Source organism: Rhinopithecus roxellana, chromosome 6 (genome assembly GCF_007565055.1).
Source record: "Rhinopithecus roxellana isolate Shanxi Qingling chromosome 6, ASM756505v1, whole genome shotgun sequence".
NCBI lineage: Eukaryota > Metazoa > Chordata > Mammalia > Primates > Cercopithecidae > Rhinopithecus > Rhinopithecus roxellana.
In genome coordinates this window covers 133,382,816-133,404,568 of record NC_044554.1, presented here as the reverse complement: position 1 = coordinate 133,404,568, position 21,753 = coordinate 133,382,816, and the positions used below count along the sequence as shown (strand labels likewise).

The window sequence follows — 21,753 nt, the reverse complement described above, 5'->3', positions numbered from 1 at the left end:
GGCAAATTTTATGTTATGCGTACTTTACTGTAAAAAAAATTTACACAAAGCATGTGTTCAGCAAAATTAAAAGTTTGGGTTTCCCGAGAGCAAGATGGCCAAATAGGAACAGCTCCAGTCTCCAACTCCCAGCGGGAGCGACACAGAAGACCGGTGATTTCTGCATTTTCAACTGAGGTACTGGGGTCATCTCACCAGGGAGTGCCAGACAATCTGTGCTGATCAGCTGCTGCAGCCCGACCAGCGAGAGCTGAAGCAGGGTGAGGCATCTCCTCACCTGGGAAGCGCAAGGGGGAAGGGAATCCCTTTTCCTAGCCAGGAGAACTGAGACACATAACACCTGGAAAATCGGGTAACTCCCACTCCAATACTGCGCTATATCAAGGGTCGTAGCAAACGGGCATACCAGGAGATTATATCCCACACCTGGCCGGGAGGGTCCCATGCCAAACGGAGCCTCCCTCATTGCTAGCACAGCAGTCTGCAATCTAACCGCAAGGCAGCAGCGAGGCTGGGGGAGGGGCGCACACCATTGCTGAGGCTTAAGTAGGTAAACAAAGCTGCTGGGAAGCTCGAACTGGGTGGAGCTCACAGCAGCTCAAGGAAGCCTGCCTGTCTCTGTAGACTCCACCTCTGGGGACAGGGCACAGCTAAACAACAACAACAACAAAAGCAGCAGAAACCTCTGCAGACGCAAACGACTCTGTCTGACAGCTTTGAAGAGAGCAGTGGATCTCCCAACATGGAAGTTGAGATCTGAGAACGGACAGACTGCCTGCTCAAGTGGGTCCCGGACCCCTGAGTAGCCTAACTGGGAGACATCCCCCACTAGGGGCAGACCGACACCCCACACCTCATACGGTGGAGTACACCCCGAGAGGAAGCTTCCAAAGCAAGAATCAGACAGGTACACTCGCTGTTCAGCAATATTCTATCTTCTGCAGCCTCTACTGCTGATACCCAGGCAAACAGGGTCTGGAGTGGGCCTCAAGCAATCTCCAACAGACTTACAGCTGAGGGTCCTGACTGTTAGAAGGAAAACTATCAAACAGGAAGGACACCTACACCAAAACCCCATTAGTACATCACCATCATCAAAGACCAGAGGCAGATAAAACCACAGAGATAGGGAAAAAGCAGGGCAGAAAAGCTGGAAATTCAAAAAATAAGAGCACATCTCCCCCTGCAAAGGAGCACAGCTCATTGCCAGCAACGGATCAAAGCTGGACGGAGAATGACTTTGACGACATGAGAGAAGAAGGCTTCAGTCCATCAAACTTCTCAGAGCTAAAGGAGGAATTATGTACCCAGTGCAAAGAAACGAAAACTCTTGAAAAAAGAGTGGAAGAATTGATAGCTAGAATAATTAATGCAGAGAAGGTCATAAACGAACTGACAGAGATGAAAACCAACATGAGAAATACGTGACAAATGCACAAGCTTCAGTAACCGACTCGATCAACTGGAAGAAAGAGTATCAGCGATTGAGGATCAAATGAATGAAATGAAGCGAGAAGAGAAACCAAAAGAAAAAAGAAGAAAAAGAAATGAACAAAGCCTGCAAGAAGTATGGGATTATGTGAAAAGACCAAATCTATGTCTGATTGGGGTGCCTGAAAGTGAGGGGGAAAATGGAACCAACTTGGAAAACACTCTTCAGGATATCATCCAGGAGAACTTCCCCAACCTAGTAGGGCAGGCCAACATTCAAATTCAGGAAATACAGAGAACGCCACAGAGATACTCCTCCAGAAGAGCAACTCCAAGACACATAATTGCCAGATTCACCAAACTTGAAATGAAGAAAAAAATCTTAAGGGCAGCCTGAGAGAAAGGTCGGGTTACCCACAAAGGGAAGCCCATCAGGCTAATAGCAGATCTCTCAGCAGAAACTCTACAAGCCAGAAGAGAGTGGGGACCAATATTCAACATTCTTAAAGAAAAGAATTTTCAACCCAGAATTTCATATCCAGCCAAACTAAGTTTCATAAGTGAAGGAGAAATAAAATCCTTTACCGATAAGCAAATGCTTAGAGATTTTGTCACCACCAGGCCTGCCTTACAAGAGACCCTGAAGGAAGCCCTAAACATGGAAAGGAACAACCGGTACCAGCCATTGCAAAAACATGCCAAAATGTAAAGACCATCGAGGCTAGGAAGAAACTGCATCAACTAATGAGCAAAATAACCAGTTAATATCATAATGGCAGGATCAAGGTCACACATAACAATATTAACCTTAAATGTAAATGGACTAAATGCTCCAATTAAAAGACACAGACTGGCAAACTGGATAAAGAGGCAAGACCCATCAGTCTGCCGTATTCAGGAGACCCATCTCACATGCAGAGACATACATAGGCTCAAAATAAAGGGATGGAGGAAGATCTACCAAGCAAATGGAGAACAAAAAACAGCAGGGGTTGCAATACTAGTCTCTGATAAAACAGACTTTAAACCATCAAAGATCAAAAGAGACAAAGAAGGCCATTACATAATGGTAAAGGGATCAATTCAACAGGAAGAGCTAACTATCCTAAATATATATGCACCCAATACAGGAGCACCCAGATTCATAAAGCAAGTCTTACAGACTTACAAAGAGACTTAGACTCCCATACAATAATACTGGGAGACTTCAACACTCCACTGTCAACATTAGACAGATCAACGAGACAGAAAGTTAACAAGGATATCCAGGAATTGAACTCATCTCTGCAGCAAGCAGACCTAATAGACATCTATATAACACTCCACCCCAAATCAACAGAATATACATTCTTCTCAGCACCACATCACATTTATTCCAAAATTGACCACATAATTGGAAGTAAAGCACTCCTCAGCAAATGTACAAGAACAGAAATTATAACAAACTGTCTCTCAGACCACAGTGCAATCAAACTAGAACTCAGGACTAAGAAACTCAATCAAAATCACTCAACTACATGGAAACTGAACAACCTGCTCCTGAATGACTACTGGGTACATAACGAAATGAAAGCAGAAATAAAGATGTTCTTTGAAACCAATGAGAACAAAGATACAACATACCAGAATCTCTGGGACACATTCAAAGCAGTGTGTAGAGGGAAATTTATAGCACTAAATGCCCACAAGAGAAAGCAGGAAAGATCTAAAATGGACACTCTAACATCACAATTAAAAGAACTAGAGAAGCAAGAGCAAACACATTCAAAAGCTGGCAGAAGGCAAGAAATAACTAAGATCAGAGCAGAACTGAAGGAGATAGAGACACAAAAAACCCTCCAAAAAATCAGTGAATCCAGGAGTTGGTTTTTTGAAAAGATCAACAAAATTGACAGACCGCTAGCAAGACTAATAAAGAAGAAAAGAGAGAAGAATCAAATAGACGCAATAAAAAATGATAAGGGGATATCACCACCGACCCCACAGAAATACAAACTACCATCAGGGAATACTATAAACACCTCTACGCAAATAAACTAGAAAATCTAGAAGAAATGGATAATTTCCTGGACACTTACACTCTCCCAAGACTAAACAAGGAAGAAGTTGAATCCCTGAATAGACCCTGAAATTGAGGCAATAATTAATAGCCTACCCACCAAAAAAAGTCCAGGACCAGATGGATTCACAGCTGAATTCTACCAGAGGTACAAGGAGGAGCTGGTACCATTCCTTCTGAAACTATTCCAATCAATAGAAAAAGAGGGAATCCTCCCTAACTCATTTTATGAGGCCAATATCATCCTGATACCAAAGCCTGGCAGAGACACAACAAAAAAAGAGAATTTTAGACCAATATCCCTGATGAACATCGATGAAAAAATCCTCAATAAAATACTGGCAAACAGGATCCAGCAGCACATCAAAAAGCTTATCCACCATGATCAAGTGGGCTTCATCCCTGGGATGCAAGGCTGGTTCAACATTCGCAAATCAATAAACGTAATCCAGCATATAAACAGAACCAAAGACAAGAACCACATGATTATCTCAATAGATGCAGAAAAGGCTTTTGACAAAATTCAACAGCCCTTCATGCTAAAAACGCTCAATAAATTCGGTATTGATGGAACGTACCTCAAAATAATAAGAGCTATTTATGACAAACCCACAGCCAACATCATACTGAATGGGCAAAAACTGGAAAAATTCCCTTTGAAAACTGGCACAAGACAGGGATGCCCTCTCTCACCACTCCTATTCAACATAGTGTTGGAAGTTCTGGCTAGGGGAATCAGGCAACAGAAAGAAATCAAGGGTATTCAGTTAGGAAAAGAAGAAGTCAAATTGTCCCTGTTTGCAGATGACATGATTGTATATTTAGAAAACCCCATCATCTCAGCCCAAAATCTCCTTAAGCTGATAAGCAACTTCAGCAAAGTCTCAGGATACAAAATTAATGTGCAAAAATCACAAGCACTCTTATACACCAGTAACAGACAAACAGAGAGCCAAATCAGGAATGAACTTCCATTCACAATTGCTTCAAAGAGAATAAAATACCTAGGAATCCAACTTACAAGGGATGTCAAGGACCTCTTCAAGGAGAACTACAAACCACTGCTCAGTGAAATCAAAGAGGACACAAACAAATGGAAGAACATACCATGCTCATGGATAGCAAGAATCAATATCGTGAAAATGGCCATACTGCCCAAGGTTATTTATAGATTCAATGCCATCCCCACCAAACTACCAATGAGTTTCTTCACAGAATTGGAAAAAAACTGCTTTAAAGTTCATATGGAACCAAAAAAGAGCCCGCATTGCCAAGACAATCCTAAGTCAAAAGGACAAAGCTGGAGGCGTCACGCTACCTGACTTCAAACTATACTACAAGGCTACAGTAACCAAAACAGCATGGTACTGGTACCAAAACAGAGACATAGACCAATGGAACAGAACAGAGTCCTCAGAAGTAATACCACACATCTACAGCCATCTGATCTTTGACACACTTGAGAGAAACAAGAAATGGGGAAAGGATTCCCTATTTAATAAATGGTGTTGGGAAAATTGGCTAGCCATAAGTAGAAAGCTGAAACTGGATCCTTTCCTTACTCCTTATATGAAGATTAATTCAAGATGGATTAGAGACTTAAATGTTAGACCTAATACCATAAAAACCCTAGAAGAAAACCTAGGTAGTACCATTCAGGACATAGGCATGGGCAAGGACTTCATGTCTAAAACACCAAAAGCAATGGCAACAAAAGCCAAAATTGACCAATGGGATCTAATTAAACTAAAGAGCTTCTGCACAGCAAAAGAAACTACCATCAGAGTGAACAGGCAACCTACACAATGGGAGAAAATTTTTGCAATCTACTCATCTGACAAAGGGCTAATATCCAGAACCTACAAAGAACTCAAACAAATATACAAGAAAAACACAACCCCATCAAAAAGTGGGCAAAGGATATGAACAGACATTTCTCAAAAGAAGACATTCATACAGCCAACAGACACATGAAAAAATGCTCATCATCACTGGCCATCAGAGAAATGCAAATCAAAACCACAATGAGATACCATCTCACACCAGTCAGAATGGCAATCATTCAAAAGTCAGGAAACAACAGGTGCTGGAGAGGATGTGGAGAAATAGGAACACTTTTACACTGTTGGTGGGATTGTAAACTAGTTCAACCATTATGGAAAACAGTATGGCGATTCCTCAAGGATCTAGAACTAGAAGCACCATATGACCCAGCCATCCCATTACTGGGTATATACCCAAAGGATTATAAATCATGCTGCTATAAAGACACATGCACACGTATGTTTATTGCGGCACTATTCACAATAGCAAAGACTTGGAATCAACCCAAATGTCCATCAGTGACAGACTGGATTAAGAAAATGTGGCACATATACACCATGGAATACTATGCAGCCATAAAAAAGGATGAGTTTGTGTCCTTTGTAGGTACATGGATGCAGCTGGAAGCCATCACTCTTAGCAAACTATCGCAAGAACAGAAAACCAAACACCGCATGTTCTCACTCATAGGTGGGAACTGAACAATGAGATCACTTGGACTCGGGAAGGGGAACATCACACACGGGGGCCTATCACGGGGAGGGGGGAGGGGGGAGGGATTGCATTGGGAATTATACCTGATGTAAATGACGAGTTGGTGGGTGCTGAAGAGTTGATGGGTGCAGCACACCAACATGGCACAAGTATACATATATAACAAACCTGCACGTTATGCACATGTACCCTAGAACTTAAAGTATAACAATAATAATAAAATAAAATTAAAAATTAAAAGTTTGACCACCTTAGGCAACTTAGTTAGATATTTTACAAATGTGAGAAGCTTCACTCTGTTTGTGAGATGCTTTTGAAAATCACAGCAGCACAATACTGTGGAGGTTTTTTTCTGGCAACAAGATTTGGAGCCCAACATCTGAGAAAGGAATGGAATTCAGGTTATGTGTAACGTGACTTTGAAAGTAAGAAAAAGATGGTCTAAGTAATAACAGAAAACAATCACTTTCCAAGCCTAAAGAAAAGGGCTGTGCTTGGTTCTCTCTCCATCTAATTCTATTTGCTTCTAGAGTTGTATTCTTAGAGAATTTGGATTCCCAATGCAATTCTGTACTTAAGAAAAGGATATGGTCTATACAGTAGTTTTCAGCTTTGACCAGCTAGAACACATTTATTTATTATTTTCCTTCAGGGATTGCATGTTTTGTAAGGTAATGTCTATTAAACAATATCAAAGTATACTCATTAAATAAAAATTAACTCATTTTCTATTTTTGACTTCTTAGTTATATTATACACATATGGCCACTTATCTGGGTCACTGATTAACATTCTGTAGCCAGTAATACCACATTCAGTTGCTATAACTTCAGGCAAAAGCAAATAATTGACTTTCTGGTTACCTGCCAGTTTTTTGATCTAAAGGCATTCATCTAAATGCCTTTAGACATTTTAATGAAAATTTATTAGGTTTCTAAAATACTGAAAGTAGCCTTGAGCACCTTCATTGCTACCTTTCAGGATCCCTAAATAAAGATTCACCAGTCTAATAATTAGTGTTTATATCAGTTTATCTCAATGGAGAAGAGGCATCTACCTTTAAAGGGCTTATCAAAATCACCTCAGGGACTTTTGCAAGCTACCATGTGTATTTCCTTGAGCTCCTGCAGAGAAACTGATATGCCCTCCATAGAAACAGGGAAGATGGAATCTTTTTCTTTTTCTTTCTTGAGAATTTACTGCCATAACGAGCCTCTCTTACTGAAGAGAGTGTATTGTACCTTTCAAGGGTATTAGGACCAAGTAAAGGGTGAGAATCACACTGATTTATGTAACTCTTTATGTGAGGCTTTCAGGGCAAAACAAATTTCTAATAGCAAGTCATTGTCTCCCGGCCTATACTGAGTAACATGGGCCAAGAAACAACACATAAAGTGCTCCAATAAATTGATGAGAAAAGTATTTAATGTCTATGAAAAAAATGAGCAATAAAAATAGAGGGGAAACTAAAGTTACTGACACATATGGGGGCAAATGTTTCCACCTCACCAAAAACTGAAAAAGGTCAAATGTAAACTGCACCATGACTTTGGTTTGCTCCGGCTAAGATGAGTAACAATGTTAAGATTTACCCTCCCTGCCTGAAACAACTGAAAAATGGACAAACTGTAGGAAACAATGATTTGTGAGACACTGGATATCAGTCAATGAAGGACAGTGATCCCTGAGAGATGGAGGCAAACAAGGCAATGTCACTGCATTGAGAGAATTTCCAGGTCACAACTCCTGGAGAGAGATTCGGGCAGAGTCTAGCAGACTCCTGAGTTGAAAGATGGAGCAGAAAGTCCAGGGAGACCAATGCATCTAGAACCTACAGGATGGAATAATGAGAAGGAGAAAGCTGAACAGAGAGAGAACCCCAGAAATGTGCAGGAGGCTCTCTGTCAGTCTTTAGCTGAGTATTAATCAGCAAATGCACAGGAGGAGACCACCAGAGGCCAGGGGAAGACTCTCCTGAAAGGATTGAGGTAAACAGTCCCTGGTGTTCAAGTAGCACCTGACTCACTGGCCAGACTGGAGAAGCTCATGATTCATGGGACATTACATAACGTATTCAGAAGGGACTTAGCTCGATGGTAGAAAATTAGTCCTTAACTGAAACAATGCATCAGTCCCATCTAACAAACTTTAAAAGTAAGACCCCAAAGCATCAAACTGTTCCCAAGTAATCTAACTGAATCCTGGAATAAAGCTCAAGACCATCATGTGAATACAAAAATATTCAGTACCCAACAAGGCAAAATTCACAATGTCTAAAATGCAACCAAAAATTAAACAAGTGCACAAGGAAGAAAGAAAAATACTCACAATGAGGTGATAACTTCTTTCAGCTTTTTTATCTCTTGCCTGTCCAAAATAGTCTTTAATTGGCTTTCAGTTTTGAAAGATACTTTCTCTGGGTATAGAATTCCAGGCTAATAGTGTTTTTCTTTCAGTATTTTAAAAATCTTGCTCTTTGCTCACTTGAATTTGTTCCTAGTGACATAGCTGCTGTCAACTTTACTTTTTTTCTTCTATGTGTAGCATATCTTTTTTTCCTCTGACTGATTTTAAGATTTTTTTTCTTTATCACTGGTTTTGAACAATTCCATTATATTATGCCTTGCTGTCATTTTTCTCATGTTTCCTGTACTCAGGGCTAATTGGGATTAATATAGGTGATTAACACAAATGTTAGAATTAGGAACTAAAAGCAATAAGACAAGTATTATAACAACATTCCATATATTTAAAAATGTTAAAGACATAGAGGACATAAAAAAGACACAATATCAAACTTGTAGAGATGATACTACAGTGTGTGAGATGGAAAACACACTGGATGGGATTAACAGCAGGGCACACATTACAGTAGAACCATATTAGTGAACTTGAAGACACAGCAATAGAAACTTCAAATGCAATGAGAGAAAGAGAGTCAGAAAAATAAACAGACTATCAGGGATCTGTGGGACAACATCAAGGAGCTGAATGTACCTGAAATTGGAGTCACTATGTGTGCAGGGTCAGGGGAAAAACAGTAGAAACATTATTTTTATGTGGAACAATGGTTCAAACTTTTTCAAATTTGATGACAACTATAAACCTACATATCTAAGAATCCTAACTATCCCTGAGCACAGGAAACATGAGAAAAATGACAGCAAGGCATATTATAATAGAATTGTTCAAAACCAGTGATAAAGAAAAAAAATCTTAAAATCTGCTAGAGGAAAAAAAGATATGCTACGGGTAGAAAAAACAAAATAAGATGGCAGCAGCTACGTCACTGGGAAAAAATTCAAGTGAGAAGAGAAAAGAGCAAGATATTGAAAGAAAAGCACTATTAACCTGGAATTCTATACCCAGAGAAAATATCTTTCAAAATTGAAAGCCTATTAAAGACCTTTAGACAGGCAACAGATGAAAAAGCTGAAGGAATTGATTACCAGCAGGTCCACACTACAAGAAATGCTAAGAAAGTATTCCTACACAAAATAAATGATATAAGATAGAAATACAAAGAAATAATGAGATTAAAAATGGAACTCTGTGGGTAAATTAATTTTTCGTCACTTAAATCTCTTTAAAAGATGTAGGCTGTTTAAGTAAAAATAATGACAATGGACTGTGGGCTTTCTGCCATTTGTACGGGTGAAATATATGACAATAATAACACAAAAGTCAAATGAAAAGAAATCAAATTTGTTTCTTATCCTATATCTGAAGTAGTAAAATATCACTTGAATGTTGACTGATACATTTTTAAAAATCAGTAAGAATATGGAAGATTTGAACGATACTATTAGCCAACTTGACCTTGTTGACATTTACAGAATACTCTACGCAACAAGAGCAGAATACACATTCTTCTCAAGTACACACAATATTTACCATGGTAGGCTATTTTCTGGGTATAAAGGAAATCTCAGTAAATTCAAAAGGATTCAAGTCATACTGAGTATGTTCTCTGACCACAGTGGAAATGAGTAAGAAGACATAAACATCTTTGGAAAAGTCTTAAAATATATAGAAACTAAATGGCCCACTTCTAGATAACCCATGGATGAAAAAAGAAATTAAAAAAATTAGAATATATATTCAACTGAATGACAATGAAAATGCAAAATGCCAGAATTTGTGTGCTGTTGTATTTAAAGAGGAATTTAAAACAATTATTGCAGTTTTTAGGGGATAGTTTAGGTCTATATTAGAAAAGAATAAATATCTCAAATCAGTGATCTCAGCTTCAACCTTAAGTGACAGGAAAAAGAAGAGCAAGTTAAACCCAAAATAAAAGAAAATAAATAATAAAGATCAGAGCAAGAATTAATGAAATAGAAAATGAAAAAACAATAAAGTCAATATAATAAAAAGCCCAGTTGTTTGATATCAATCAAATTGATTAACCACTAACCAGATTGATTAGTCAAAAAAGAAAGAAGTTACAAATTACCCATATCTGGAATGTGGGAGGTGGCGTCACTGCAAATTCTACAAATACTAAAGGATAACAGTTGAAGATTAGGAACAATTTTAAGCCAAGAAATTCAACAACTTACATTAAATAGACAAATTCCTCAATAGACACAAACTATCAAAGCTTACTCAGGAAGAAATAGATACCTGAATTGCCCTATAACTATTAAAGAAATTGAAATTGTAGTTGAAAAATATTTTGACAAAGAAAATTCTAGGCCCACATGGCTTCTTTGGTGAAATTCACCAAACGACAAACGAGTAAGGAAGAAATAATATTAATTCCATACAAACTTTTCCAGAAAACATTGCATTAATACCAAAATCAAAGACATAAGAAACTTATAGATCTGTTAGCTACAGTGGCTTGCACCTGTAATCCTAGCACTTTGGGAGGCTGAGGTGGGCAGGTGGCTTAAGCCCAGGGGTTCGAGACGAGCCTGAGCAACTTAGTGAAACCGTGTCTCTACAGAAAATACAAAAATTGGCCAGGCAAGGTGGCACACACCTGTGGTCCTGATCGCTTGAACCCGGGAAGGGGAGGGTGCAGTGAGCTGAGATCATGCCACTGCATTCCAGTCTGGGTGACAGAGCAAGACCCTGCTTCAAAAACAAAAAAACTGTAGACCAATATCCCTCATAAACACAAAGGCAAAAGGTTAGCAAATTGAACACAACAATATTTTTTAAAAGGATAATACATCATAGCCAACTGAGGTTTATCCCAGTATGCACATTTGGCTTAATATTAAAATTTTTTTAATGTAATTGACCGTATTAGCAAACTTTGAAGAAAAAAAAAACCTTTATCTCAAAAGATGCAGAGCAAACATACAGATAAAATTCAATACCCATTTCCAATAAAAATGCTCAGCAAATTGGCAGTAGAAGAGGACTTCTTCAGCCTGATAAAGAGCATCTAGAAAAAACCTATAGGTAAATACCATACTTAATGGTAAAGAATGAATCTTTCCCACTAAGATCAGGAAAAAGACCAGGATGTCCATTCTCACTTCTTCTGTGCAATATTTTACTAGAGATTCCAGCCAGTACACTATGGCAAGAAAAAGAAATAAAGTACCCAGGGTTGAAAGGAAGAAGCAAAACTGTCTATATTTGCAGACAACATGATTATCTATGGAGAAAATCTGGTGGAATCTACAAAAAAAATTTTAAAACTAGTAAAACTAAAAGGTAAGTTCAGTAAGGTTACAGGATTCCAGGTCAATATACAAAGTCTAGTATATGTCTATATACCAGCAACAAACAATCAGAAATTGAAATTTTAAAAAATATTTACGGTAGCATCAAAAAATATTAAATACTTAAGAGTAAATATGGCAAAAGATGTGCAAGTCTTGTACACTGAAAACTACACAACATTTCTGTGGGAAATTAAAGAAGACCTAAGTAAATGTAAAAATACATCTAGTGCTTGGGTCAGAAGACTCAATACTGGTAATATGTTAACTCTTCCCAAATTAAACCATAAATTCAACATGATCCAGGCAAAAATCTTGGTAGGCTTTTTTTTTTTTTTTTTTTTTTTCTTAAATTGAAAAAACTCACTCTAAAATCACTTGGAAATGCAAAGGGCTCACAATAGTCAAAACAATTTGAAAAAACCAAAATCGGAGGGCCAACAGTACATTATTTCAAGATCTGTGTTAAAGCTGCACTAATCAAGACAATCTGGTATTACTGTAAAAACAAAGATAGATGACAGAGAGAGAAACATAGAGAGCCCACAAATAGAACTACATGTAGTGGCAACTAACTTTTAACAACATGCAAAAGCAATTCAGCAGAAAAATGATACTTTTTTGACAAAACATGACAATTTTTAAAACAAAAATATAAACTTCATGAAGAAAACATAGATGCCAACTTATCTGACTTTGGATCATGCAAAAATTTTTAAAACATGACTTCAAAAGCATAATCTATAAATGAACAAATTTAACAATTGGACTTCTTCAACCTATAAATGAACAAATAAAAAAATTACACTTGTTCCTCAAAAGATACTGTTAAGGAATAAATAGACAAGCCATGCACTGGGAAATGTCTTTGCAAAGCAGACAGTCCTATATCTGATATAGGACTTCTATATTGAATATAAATAGAATTCTCAGAATATAATACTTAAAAAGAAATAATCCAATAAAAACTAGGTAAAAGACTTTAACAGACACTTCACCAAAGAAAATATACAAATGGCAAGTAAACACATGACAGGATGTTCAATATCATTTGTCTTCAGGAAAATAAAATTAGAACTACAATGAAATACCACTACCACACCTATTAGACTGTCTAAAACTAAGTACTTGTAAGGATAACAAATTAAATATTGGTATGAATGTGGAGAAACTAAAGTCTCATATGCTAGAAAGAATATAAAATGACCCAACTACCTTAGAAAAACAATTTAATACTTTCCTAAAAGCTTAAACTAACACCTATCCTATGATCCAGCCATTTTACTCCTAGGTATTTGACAAAGAAAAATGAAAACATATATATACATGCTTTCATATATATGTGCATGTATTACACATATACATATGTACATGTATATATACAAATATGTATTAGTCCTTTTTTACGCTGCTGATAAAGATATACTTGAAACTGGGAAGAAAAAGAGGTTTAATTGAACTTAGAGTTCCACATCTCTAGAGAGGCTTCAGAATCATGGCAAGAGGTAAAAGGCACTTCTTACATGGTGGCAGCAAGAAAAATAATGAGGAGGAAGCAAATGCTGAAACCCCTGATAAACCTATCAGATCTCGCGAGACTTATTCACTATCATAAGAATAGCACAGGAAAGACCGGCCCCTGTGATTCAATTACCTCCCATTAGGTCCCTCCCACAACACATGGGAATTCTGGGAGATACAATTCAAGCTGCAATTTGGGTAGCAACACAGCCAAACCATATCAACATATATATGCATATGAATATATATATATACAAAAAAAAACTTGTATACAAATAAAAGTTATAGCAGCTTTATTTGTAATAGTCAAAATCTAGAAAAAAAAATAAATGTCCACCAACACGTGAATGAATATACAAATGATGGTCTATCCACACAATGGATTACCCACTCATCAGCAGAAAGGATAGAATTATTGACACATGCTACGACACAGAAGTATCTCTGTGTATCTCAATATAATTATGCTTAATGAAATAAGCAAGATTAAAAAGTGCATACTTGATTATTTCATCCACATAGATTTCCAGGAAATGTGAAGTAAGGAATAATGACAGAAGCAGATTAGTGGTTGCCTGGGAATGGTATAGGGAGAGCAAAGCAAGGACCAGCAGGAGGGAGACATTACAAAGGAGTGTGAGGAAACTTGGGTATGATGGATATACTTATTATCCTGATTATGGTGATGGTTTCACAGGTGATACAGATCTTTAACACATAAAATTGTATGTGTTTAATTTTAAATTTAGACAGTTTATTGTATGTCAATTATATCTCAGTAAAGGTATCAAAAGCTGCACTGTGATATTTTCGTTTTATGGAAAGAGCAATTATTATTAAAATAATTGTACTCAATGCAGGTAAGCATGCAATGCAAAGGACACGCCTATGTATAACTGTTTTGAGCAGCATTGGTATAACCTTTCTGTAGGGAATTTGGCAAATATAAAAGCAAGTGTAAATGAGTTTGTATTCGATATCTCAGTAACATCATTTTCTAGGAGTTCATATCTGAAAACATGAACAAAAATAACTAAAAACATGTTATGCTGCTATTTATAATTTAAAATTTTTAAAATAAGAAAGTCACAAATCATCACAAAGTCATTCAAGAGAATGTTACTCAAACATTAAAAGTATGCTAAGAGTTTAATAATATGGGAAACTAAAATAAATTTTGAAACTAGATCTAGAACTACATATAAAGTTTAATGTTACACATATATACACACACACATATATACACATATGTATATTTTTTTAATGTGGGTAAGAAATGTTTCCTAGTATGAAAATAAATATACCAAAAGGTAAATAGTGATTGTTTCTGAAAGGTGATTTCAAATTCTTTTTTCATACATTTCCCAGTCATTATTCACAACTAAGCATACCCTCTCAGATGTCCACAGATATTTAAATTAAGAAGCACACAATTAAGCTCCTCATCTTTTCCCACAAATTTGTACTTCTTGTTATTCTTCATCTTATTTAATAAGATCCCCCATTCATTCATTTATTTATTTGACAAATATATATTGAATGTGCACTATGTGGCAGGCACAGTAACAGGCAGTGCGGGGGGTGGTGCAACAATGAATAATGAATAAAATGTGGACCCTTCCTTCAAGAATCTTCTGGTATTGTGATTAAGATAGACAATAATGCTATGTCATACAATGTAACGTAAGTGTTATGTAATGGGAATTTGAACAAGGTGCCACAAAAGTACAGAGGAAAGACAACTAAACTAGCCTCAGATGCTTGTAAAAGTCTTTCTACAGCAAATGAGATGTAAACTGAGTCCCAAAGAATGAGAAGAGTCATTTAAGAAGGGGCCTGATCATAAAAATCCTTGAAAACCATTAAGGAATTGGGATTTTATTCTGTATCAATGACATACTGTTAAAGGGTTTTCACTAGCACTAAGTACTCGTATATCCATGCAGTTACAGATCCCGAGAAACAGAACTTCCTCTCCCCCACACACCCAAGTCCACTCAGTGGACTCAGAGTCATGGCTGAGTCACATGGCTCCTAAATGAGAGCAGATATCACTTGCTCCTGTGACCATGACTGGCCTCTGCCATATTGCAGCTTCACCATGGTGGCTGGTAACTGTACCAAAGATCTGTGAATGTCACCATCTGAGTTGGAGCACACATTCGTCTTTGCAATCACACTAGCCTTTGATGCATTCAACCCTTATAATGCCTCTCCTGCTGGTCAGTCTATTGTGAAATAAAAGAGGAAAGTTCTCCTTTCTGTGATTATGCTTTGTGGGGAGAGGGTCAGAAGGAGGGATGGTGTCCCACAGCAGGGTACCTGGGCAGAGATATCACAGAGTTTAGTATCACTGCTTTGTTGTTTGCACACCTAGCCATTTTGTCCTTGGGGAGCATGCCCACCAGAGTGATTGGATCAGAAGTTTCAAGTAATGACTACCATGATGTCCCCCAGACTAGTTGCTGCCCTCCAACACTTAGAACCTATCACATAATCTGGATATTTACAACAAATTCTTTCTTCCATCAGGTGGCTTGCTCTCAGGAGAACTTCAGTCACATATTTTGATTTGGCTTGTTTAAGATATCCCAGAGTCTGCCACATGCCATATATCTGAATGCCACTTGTAGAAACCCTTTGAGTTCTTTTCCTAGCAGTTTCCAAAGCCCCCTTGCATCAACAGAGCTAAATGGATAGCAGAAATTTGTGGTGAAGTGGAATCTCCTGGTTCCATTTACCAGCTGTATCTCAGTTATGGACCAAACGAGACATAAATTCATCCTTACACAGTGAAAAGTTGAAGGCTACAGACCAGATGGGAAGTGGAATTTAAGACGCTTTTCCCCTTTAGTTTCTTATTTTCATTTTCTAAGTTTTTTCTCAGAAACCATAGTAACTTGTACAAAATGTTCATAAAAATAAATAAGCACCACTATGATGAAAAAACTAAAAGAATAGGGTGGGTGTTGTAAGGGATTTGGGAAACAAGCATTCTCAAATAACTTGGAAGGGAGTGAATTGCCTTTGAAGGTCATTTGGCAATATCCATCAAAACTTTGCTACATTCTATGCCCATCAATCTATCCCACAGGTATATTCTCTTAAAGCTACACAAATAGATGCATAAGGATGTGCAAGGCAGCATAAGTTGTAGTAGCAAAAAACCGCAAATATCCTAAAAGTTCATCACCAGGGGAATGATTAAGTATATTCTGGTGTATTCATATCAAGGATGTGGCGCTAAATATGAGAAACAGATTTCTGTCTTAGTCCATTTTCTGTTGCTTATAACATAATATCTGAAACTGGGTAATTTACAAGGAAAAGGAATTTAATTCTTATGGAGGCTGAGAAGACCATGATTAGAGGGACTCATCTGGTGAGGAACTTCTTGCTGATGGGGACTCTGCAGAATCCAGAGGTAGCGCTACCTCAGGTCTCTCCTCCTCTTCTCTTCTCCAACCCCCCACCCACTGTCCTATGGTGCTGATCTTCCTCTTCTTATAAAGCCACCAGTCCCACTCTCTTGATAACCCATTAACCCATTAATCCACGCATGGATTAATTCATTCATGAGGGCTCCACCCACCACTAGACTTACTTTCTGCCTTTAATTTCAAAACACCCTTTACTTCCCCTTTCCTAAAATTCATTAGAATTATCATTAATTGACAGTTGTCTCTCTGCTACTGCACTATAAGTTCAATGATAAAAGAGATCTTTTGCAAATATAGCCCTGCCCGACATAAAGACATTTTTGTCAATGACAGACTGCATATACAACAATCTATAAGATTATAATGGAGCTTTTATATCGTATTTTTACTGTACTATTTCTATGTTTAGATAGGTTTATTTTTTTCCAAATTTTATTTTAGGCTCAGGAGGTACACATGCAAGTTTTCTTACACAGGTAAATTGTGTGTCATGGGAGTTTGGTATACAAATGATTTCATCACCCAGGTAATAAGCATAGTCCCCAACAGGCAGATTTTTTATCCTCCCCTTCCTCCCACCCTTCACCGGCAAGTAGGCCCTCGTGTCTATTGTTTCCTTCTTTGTGTCCATGTGTACTCAAATGTTTAGCTCCCACTTATAAGAGAGAACATGCAGTATTTGTTTTTTTCATCCTGCATTAATTCACTTACGATCTAGGTATAGAATCATATCATCTGCAAAGAAAGACAGTTTGACTTCCTCTCCTCATATTTGGCTGCTCTTCTTCCTTCCTTCCTTCCTTCCTTCCTTCCTTCTTTCCTTCTTTTCTTTTTTTGTAGGGAGTGGGATGGGGGGGGGGGGGGAGGGAGGGGCGGGAGTGAGGAGGTAGGGAGTGAGGGAGTTTCTTTTAGTGATTATGCGTTATGATTTATTGAATTGTAATTCCTTCCTTCCTTCCTTCTCACTCCCTCCCTCCCTCCCTCCCTCCCTCAGTTTATTTCTTCTTTCTTTTTTCTTTCTTTCTCTCTTTCTTCTTTCTTCTTTCTTTCTTTCTTTCTTTCTTTCCTTCTTTCTTTCTTTCTTTCTTTTGCTTGATTGCTCTGGCCAGGGCTTCCAGTACTATGTTGAACAGGAGCAGTCAGAGTGAGCACCCTTGGCTTGTTCCAGTTCTTAAGGGGAATGCTTCCAGATTTTGCTTTGAGTATGATGTTGGCTGTGTGTTTGTCATAGATGGCCGTATTTTCAGATATGTTCCTTCAATGAATAGTTTGTTGAGGATTTTTAACATGAAGGCATGCTGAATTTTATCAAAAGCCTTTTCTGTGACTATTGAGATGATCATGAGGTTTTTTATTTTAGTTCTGTTTATGTGATGAATCACATTTATGGATTTGTGTATGTTGAACCAACCTTGAATCCCAGGGATAAAGCCTATTTAATTATGATGAATTAGCTTTTCGATGTGCTACTGGATCTGGTTTGCCAGTATTTTGTTGAGGATTTTTGGATCTATTTTCATTAAGGATATTGGCCTGAAGTTTTTGTCTGCTAGGTTTGGTATCGGAATGATGCTGGCCTCAATGAATGAGTTGAGGAGGAGTCCTTCCTTGCCCATTTTTTGGAATAGTTTCAGTAGGATTGGTACTAGTCCTTCTTTACACATCTGGTACAATTCAGCTGTGAATCTGTCTGGTCCAGGGCTTTTTCTAGTTGGTAGGTATTTTATTGCTGATTTAATTTTGTAACTTGATATTGTTCTGCTCAGGGTTCCCATTTTTTCCTGGTTCAATCTTGGGAGGTTGTATGTTTTCAGGAATTTATCCATTTCTCCTAGACTTTCTAGTTTGTGTGCATGGAGGTGTTTGTAGTAGTCTCTGAGGTTTTTTTGTATTTCTGTGGGGTTTGTTGTAATGTCCCCTTTGTCATTTCTGATTGTTTATTTGTATCATCTTTTTTTCTTTATTAGTATAGCCAGCAATCTATCAATCTTATTATTCTTTTAAAACCCCAGCTTTTGGTTTTGTTGACCTTTTGTATGGCTTTTTTGTGTCTCAATTTCATTCAGTGTAGATCTGATTTTATTCCTTTTCTTTTGCTAGTTTTGAGATTCATTTTCTCTTGTTTTTTCTAGTTCCTGTAGGTGTGATGTTAGGTTATTAATTTGAGATCTTTCAAACTTTTTGATGTGGGCATTTAGCACCATAAACTTTCCTCTTAACGCTGCTTTAGCTGTATCTCAGAGATTCTAGTATACTGTATCTTCTTTTCTATTAGTTTCAAAGAATTTCTTTATTTCTGACTTAATTTCATTGTTTACCCAAAATTCATTCAGGAGCAGATTGTTTAATTTTCATGTAACTGTATGGTTTTGAGAGATCTTCCTGGTATTGATTTCTATTTTTATTGTGCTGTGGTCCAAGAGTGTGATTGGTATGATTTTGGTTTTTTGGAATTGTTGAAAATTGCTTTAAAGTCATTGAGTGTATGGTCAATTTTAGAGTATATGGCAGGTGCAGATGAGAAGAATGTACAGTCTGTTGTTGGGTGGAGTGTCCTGAAGATATCTGCTAAGTCTATTTGGTCAAGTGTTGGGTCTAAGTTCCAAATATCTTTGTTAGTTTTCTGCCTTGATGATTTGTCTAATACTGTGAGTGGGGTGTTGAAGTCTACCTCTATTATTTTGTGGTTATCTAAGTCTCTCCACAAGTCTCTAAGAACTTGTTTTATGAACCTAGGTGCTCCAGTGTTGGATGCATATATATTTAGGATGGTTAAGACTTCTAATTGAATTGTATCTTTTATCATTATGTAATGTCCTTCTTTGTCCTTTTTGATTGTTGTTGGTTTAAAGTCTATTTTGTATGATATAAGAATAGCAACCCCTGCTCTTTGTTGTTTTCCATTTGCTTGTCTATCTATGACTTGTATTGTATTCAAGATATATTAAGAAAAAGAAGTTTGCAAAATAGGTATATATAGTGTGATACCATTTGAAGAGAAAGATAGATGCATGGATATATAGATTGATAGATGATTAGCTAACTACCTAGAAGATTAGATAGATAGATAGATAGATAGATAGATAGATAGATAGATAGATAGATAGATATAGATAGATGATAGGAGAGAAAGATATAGACAGTCAGATAGATATGAATATGCATAGAAAATATCTGGAAAAATTTGGTGGTCTACTGTGACATTTCACTTATCATTATGTAATATTATATTTTTCACTGTAAACTCATTTGCACTCATCCCAAGTCTCCTGTGCTTAGGCCGATAGTCCCCAGAACACCAGGCCTTTTTAGGAACTCTGACACTTGCTATTTTTTTTCTCCCTTCCTTTCCCTCCTTCATCTCACAAACTCCTTTTTTTCTAATAAGGTTTCCAACTCAGGGATACTTCCTCAGTGATGTTGTCTTCAGAGCTCATGTTCTGTTTTCATTATCTGTTAGCACTTTCCACGTGTTATTGTCAGATCTATCGATAGGTAGGTAGATTTTTTTTTTTAACATGCATGCTTTCCTCACTAAAAGGTAAGCTTCTCCAAACAGGAAAACCATGACTTGAAGTCTTTGTATTTCAGAATCTAAAGCCGTGCCAGGTACCTAATGAATACCTGCTAAATGTTTGCTATTGAAAAAATAAATGACCTTTATAATTATGAAAGTCTAACCTCCTAGAATTAAGGAATTAGCATCACACCCTAATCTATTTATAAATCTGGAGTTTCTTTTTAAATAAATGCCCATTGAAAACAAAAACCTGCAGGAAAGGAAGATATTGAGACCCCATATTATTAAAATAAGGTTGCAAGCTAAATGGATGCTTTGAAATGTGAATATCTTGAGTAGATGATCAGTCTTAGTCATGACTTTAAAGAATTATTCTGCATTAAACCTTAAAAATCATTTTCCATTTCAACTAATTTTCCAACTTTTCTTTATATGAGGAAAAGATACAAATGACTGGATTTTATTGGCATTTTTCAGTTCTAATTATATATCTTATTTTAAAAAGAAGCAAATGATCACAGCGTTGGTTAAAGGTCATATATTCTGTGATCTTTTTTTAAATATTAGGACTTCTATTCTTGTCTTGTTCTTTTACTGTAGTTCAGATATGAAAAAAGGGTAATAAGGAAAGAAGCACAATTTGACTGACAGCAAATGCTAATGGTAACCAACTCTCCCCAAAGAGACTACGGTGGAGTGTGAATAATGATATAAATCATAATAGAAAGCAAAAATCAGTTCATTTCCACATATAGCATGTGTTGCATGATTTTATGAATGCAGGAGGCATATGGATCATTGATGGATATCGTGTTGTATGGATAAAAGTGGTGTGTCTCAGAGTCACCTCTGCCTTTAACGAATGACAATGGAGCTTTTGTAATACTAATAATGTTGAAACCTGGTGAATGCAATGATACAGATAAATGACAATATATCCTAAAATTTCCATGGACAGTTGTGAGTTCAAATATTTTATTCTATTGTCCCATGAATCTACTTTTTATGCCATATGCCCCAACATTTATTTCTGTAAACATTGACTACTGGAATCGTAGTCTAACTGTTAGGAAGAATATTGTTTCGTTTGGGAAGATAAGATTAGATCTGTCTATTAAGTCTTCAAAATAAGCTGTAAATGAATTTTTCTGTAGTAAAGACTAACTTCCATAAAAAAAAATGGGCCATCTACAAGTGATTGTTGCTCCTCATTAAGATGGATAGATAAAAAGATATAGATAGATACATGCTCACTTCAGCAGCACATATACTAAAATTGGAACAATACAGAGAAGATTAGCATAGCCCCTGCACAAGGATGACATGCAAACTCGTGAAGCATTCCATATTTTTCAAAACAACATGGTACTGGTACCAAAACAGAGATATAGACCAATGGAACGGAACAGAGCCCTCAGAAATAATACCACACATCTACAGCCATCTGATCTTTGACAAACCTGACAAAAACAAGAAATGGAGAAAGGATTCCCTATTTAATAAATGGTGCTGGGAAAATTGGCTAGCCATATGTAGAAAACTGAAACTGGATCCCTTCCTTAC

The 21,753-nt window shown here is 37.0% G+C and overlaps 1 non-coding gene across 1 annotated transcript; it reads left to right on the top strand.

The window, feature by feature from the left end:
• The first annotated feature begins 21,436 nt into the window (after positions 1 to 21,436).
• Positions 21,437 to 21,543, top strand: LOC115898544. Its single transcript, XR_004058254.1, has one exon. It is a non-coding gene; the product is annotated as a U6 spliceosomal RNA (small nuclear RNA).
• The last annotated feature ends 210 nt before the right edge of the window (positions 21,544 to 21,753 follow it).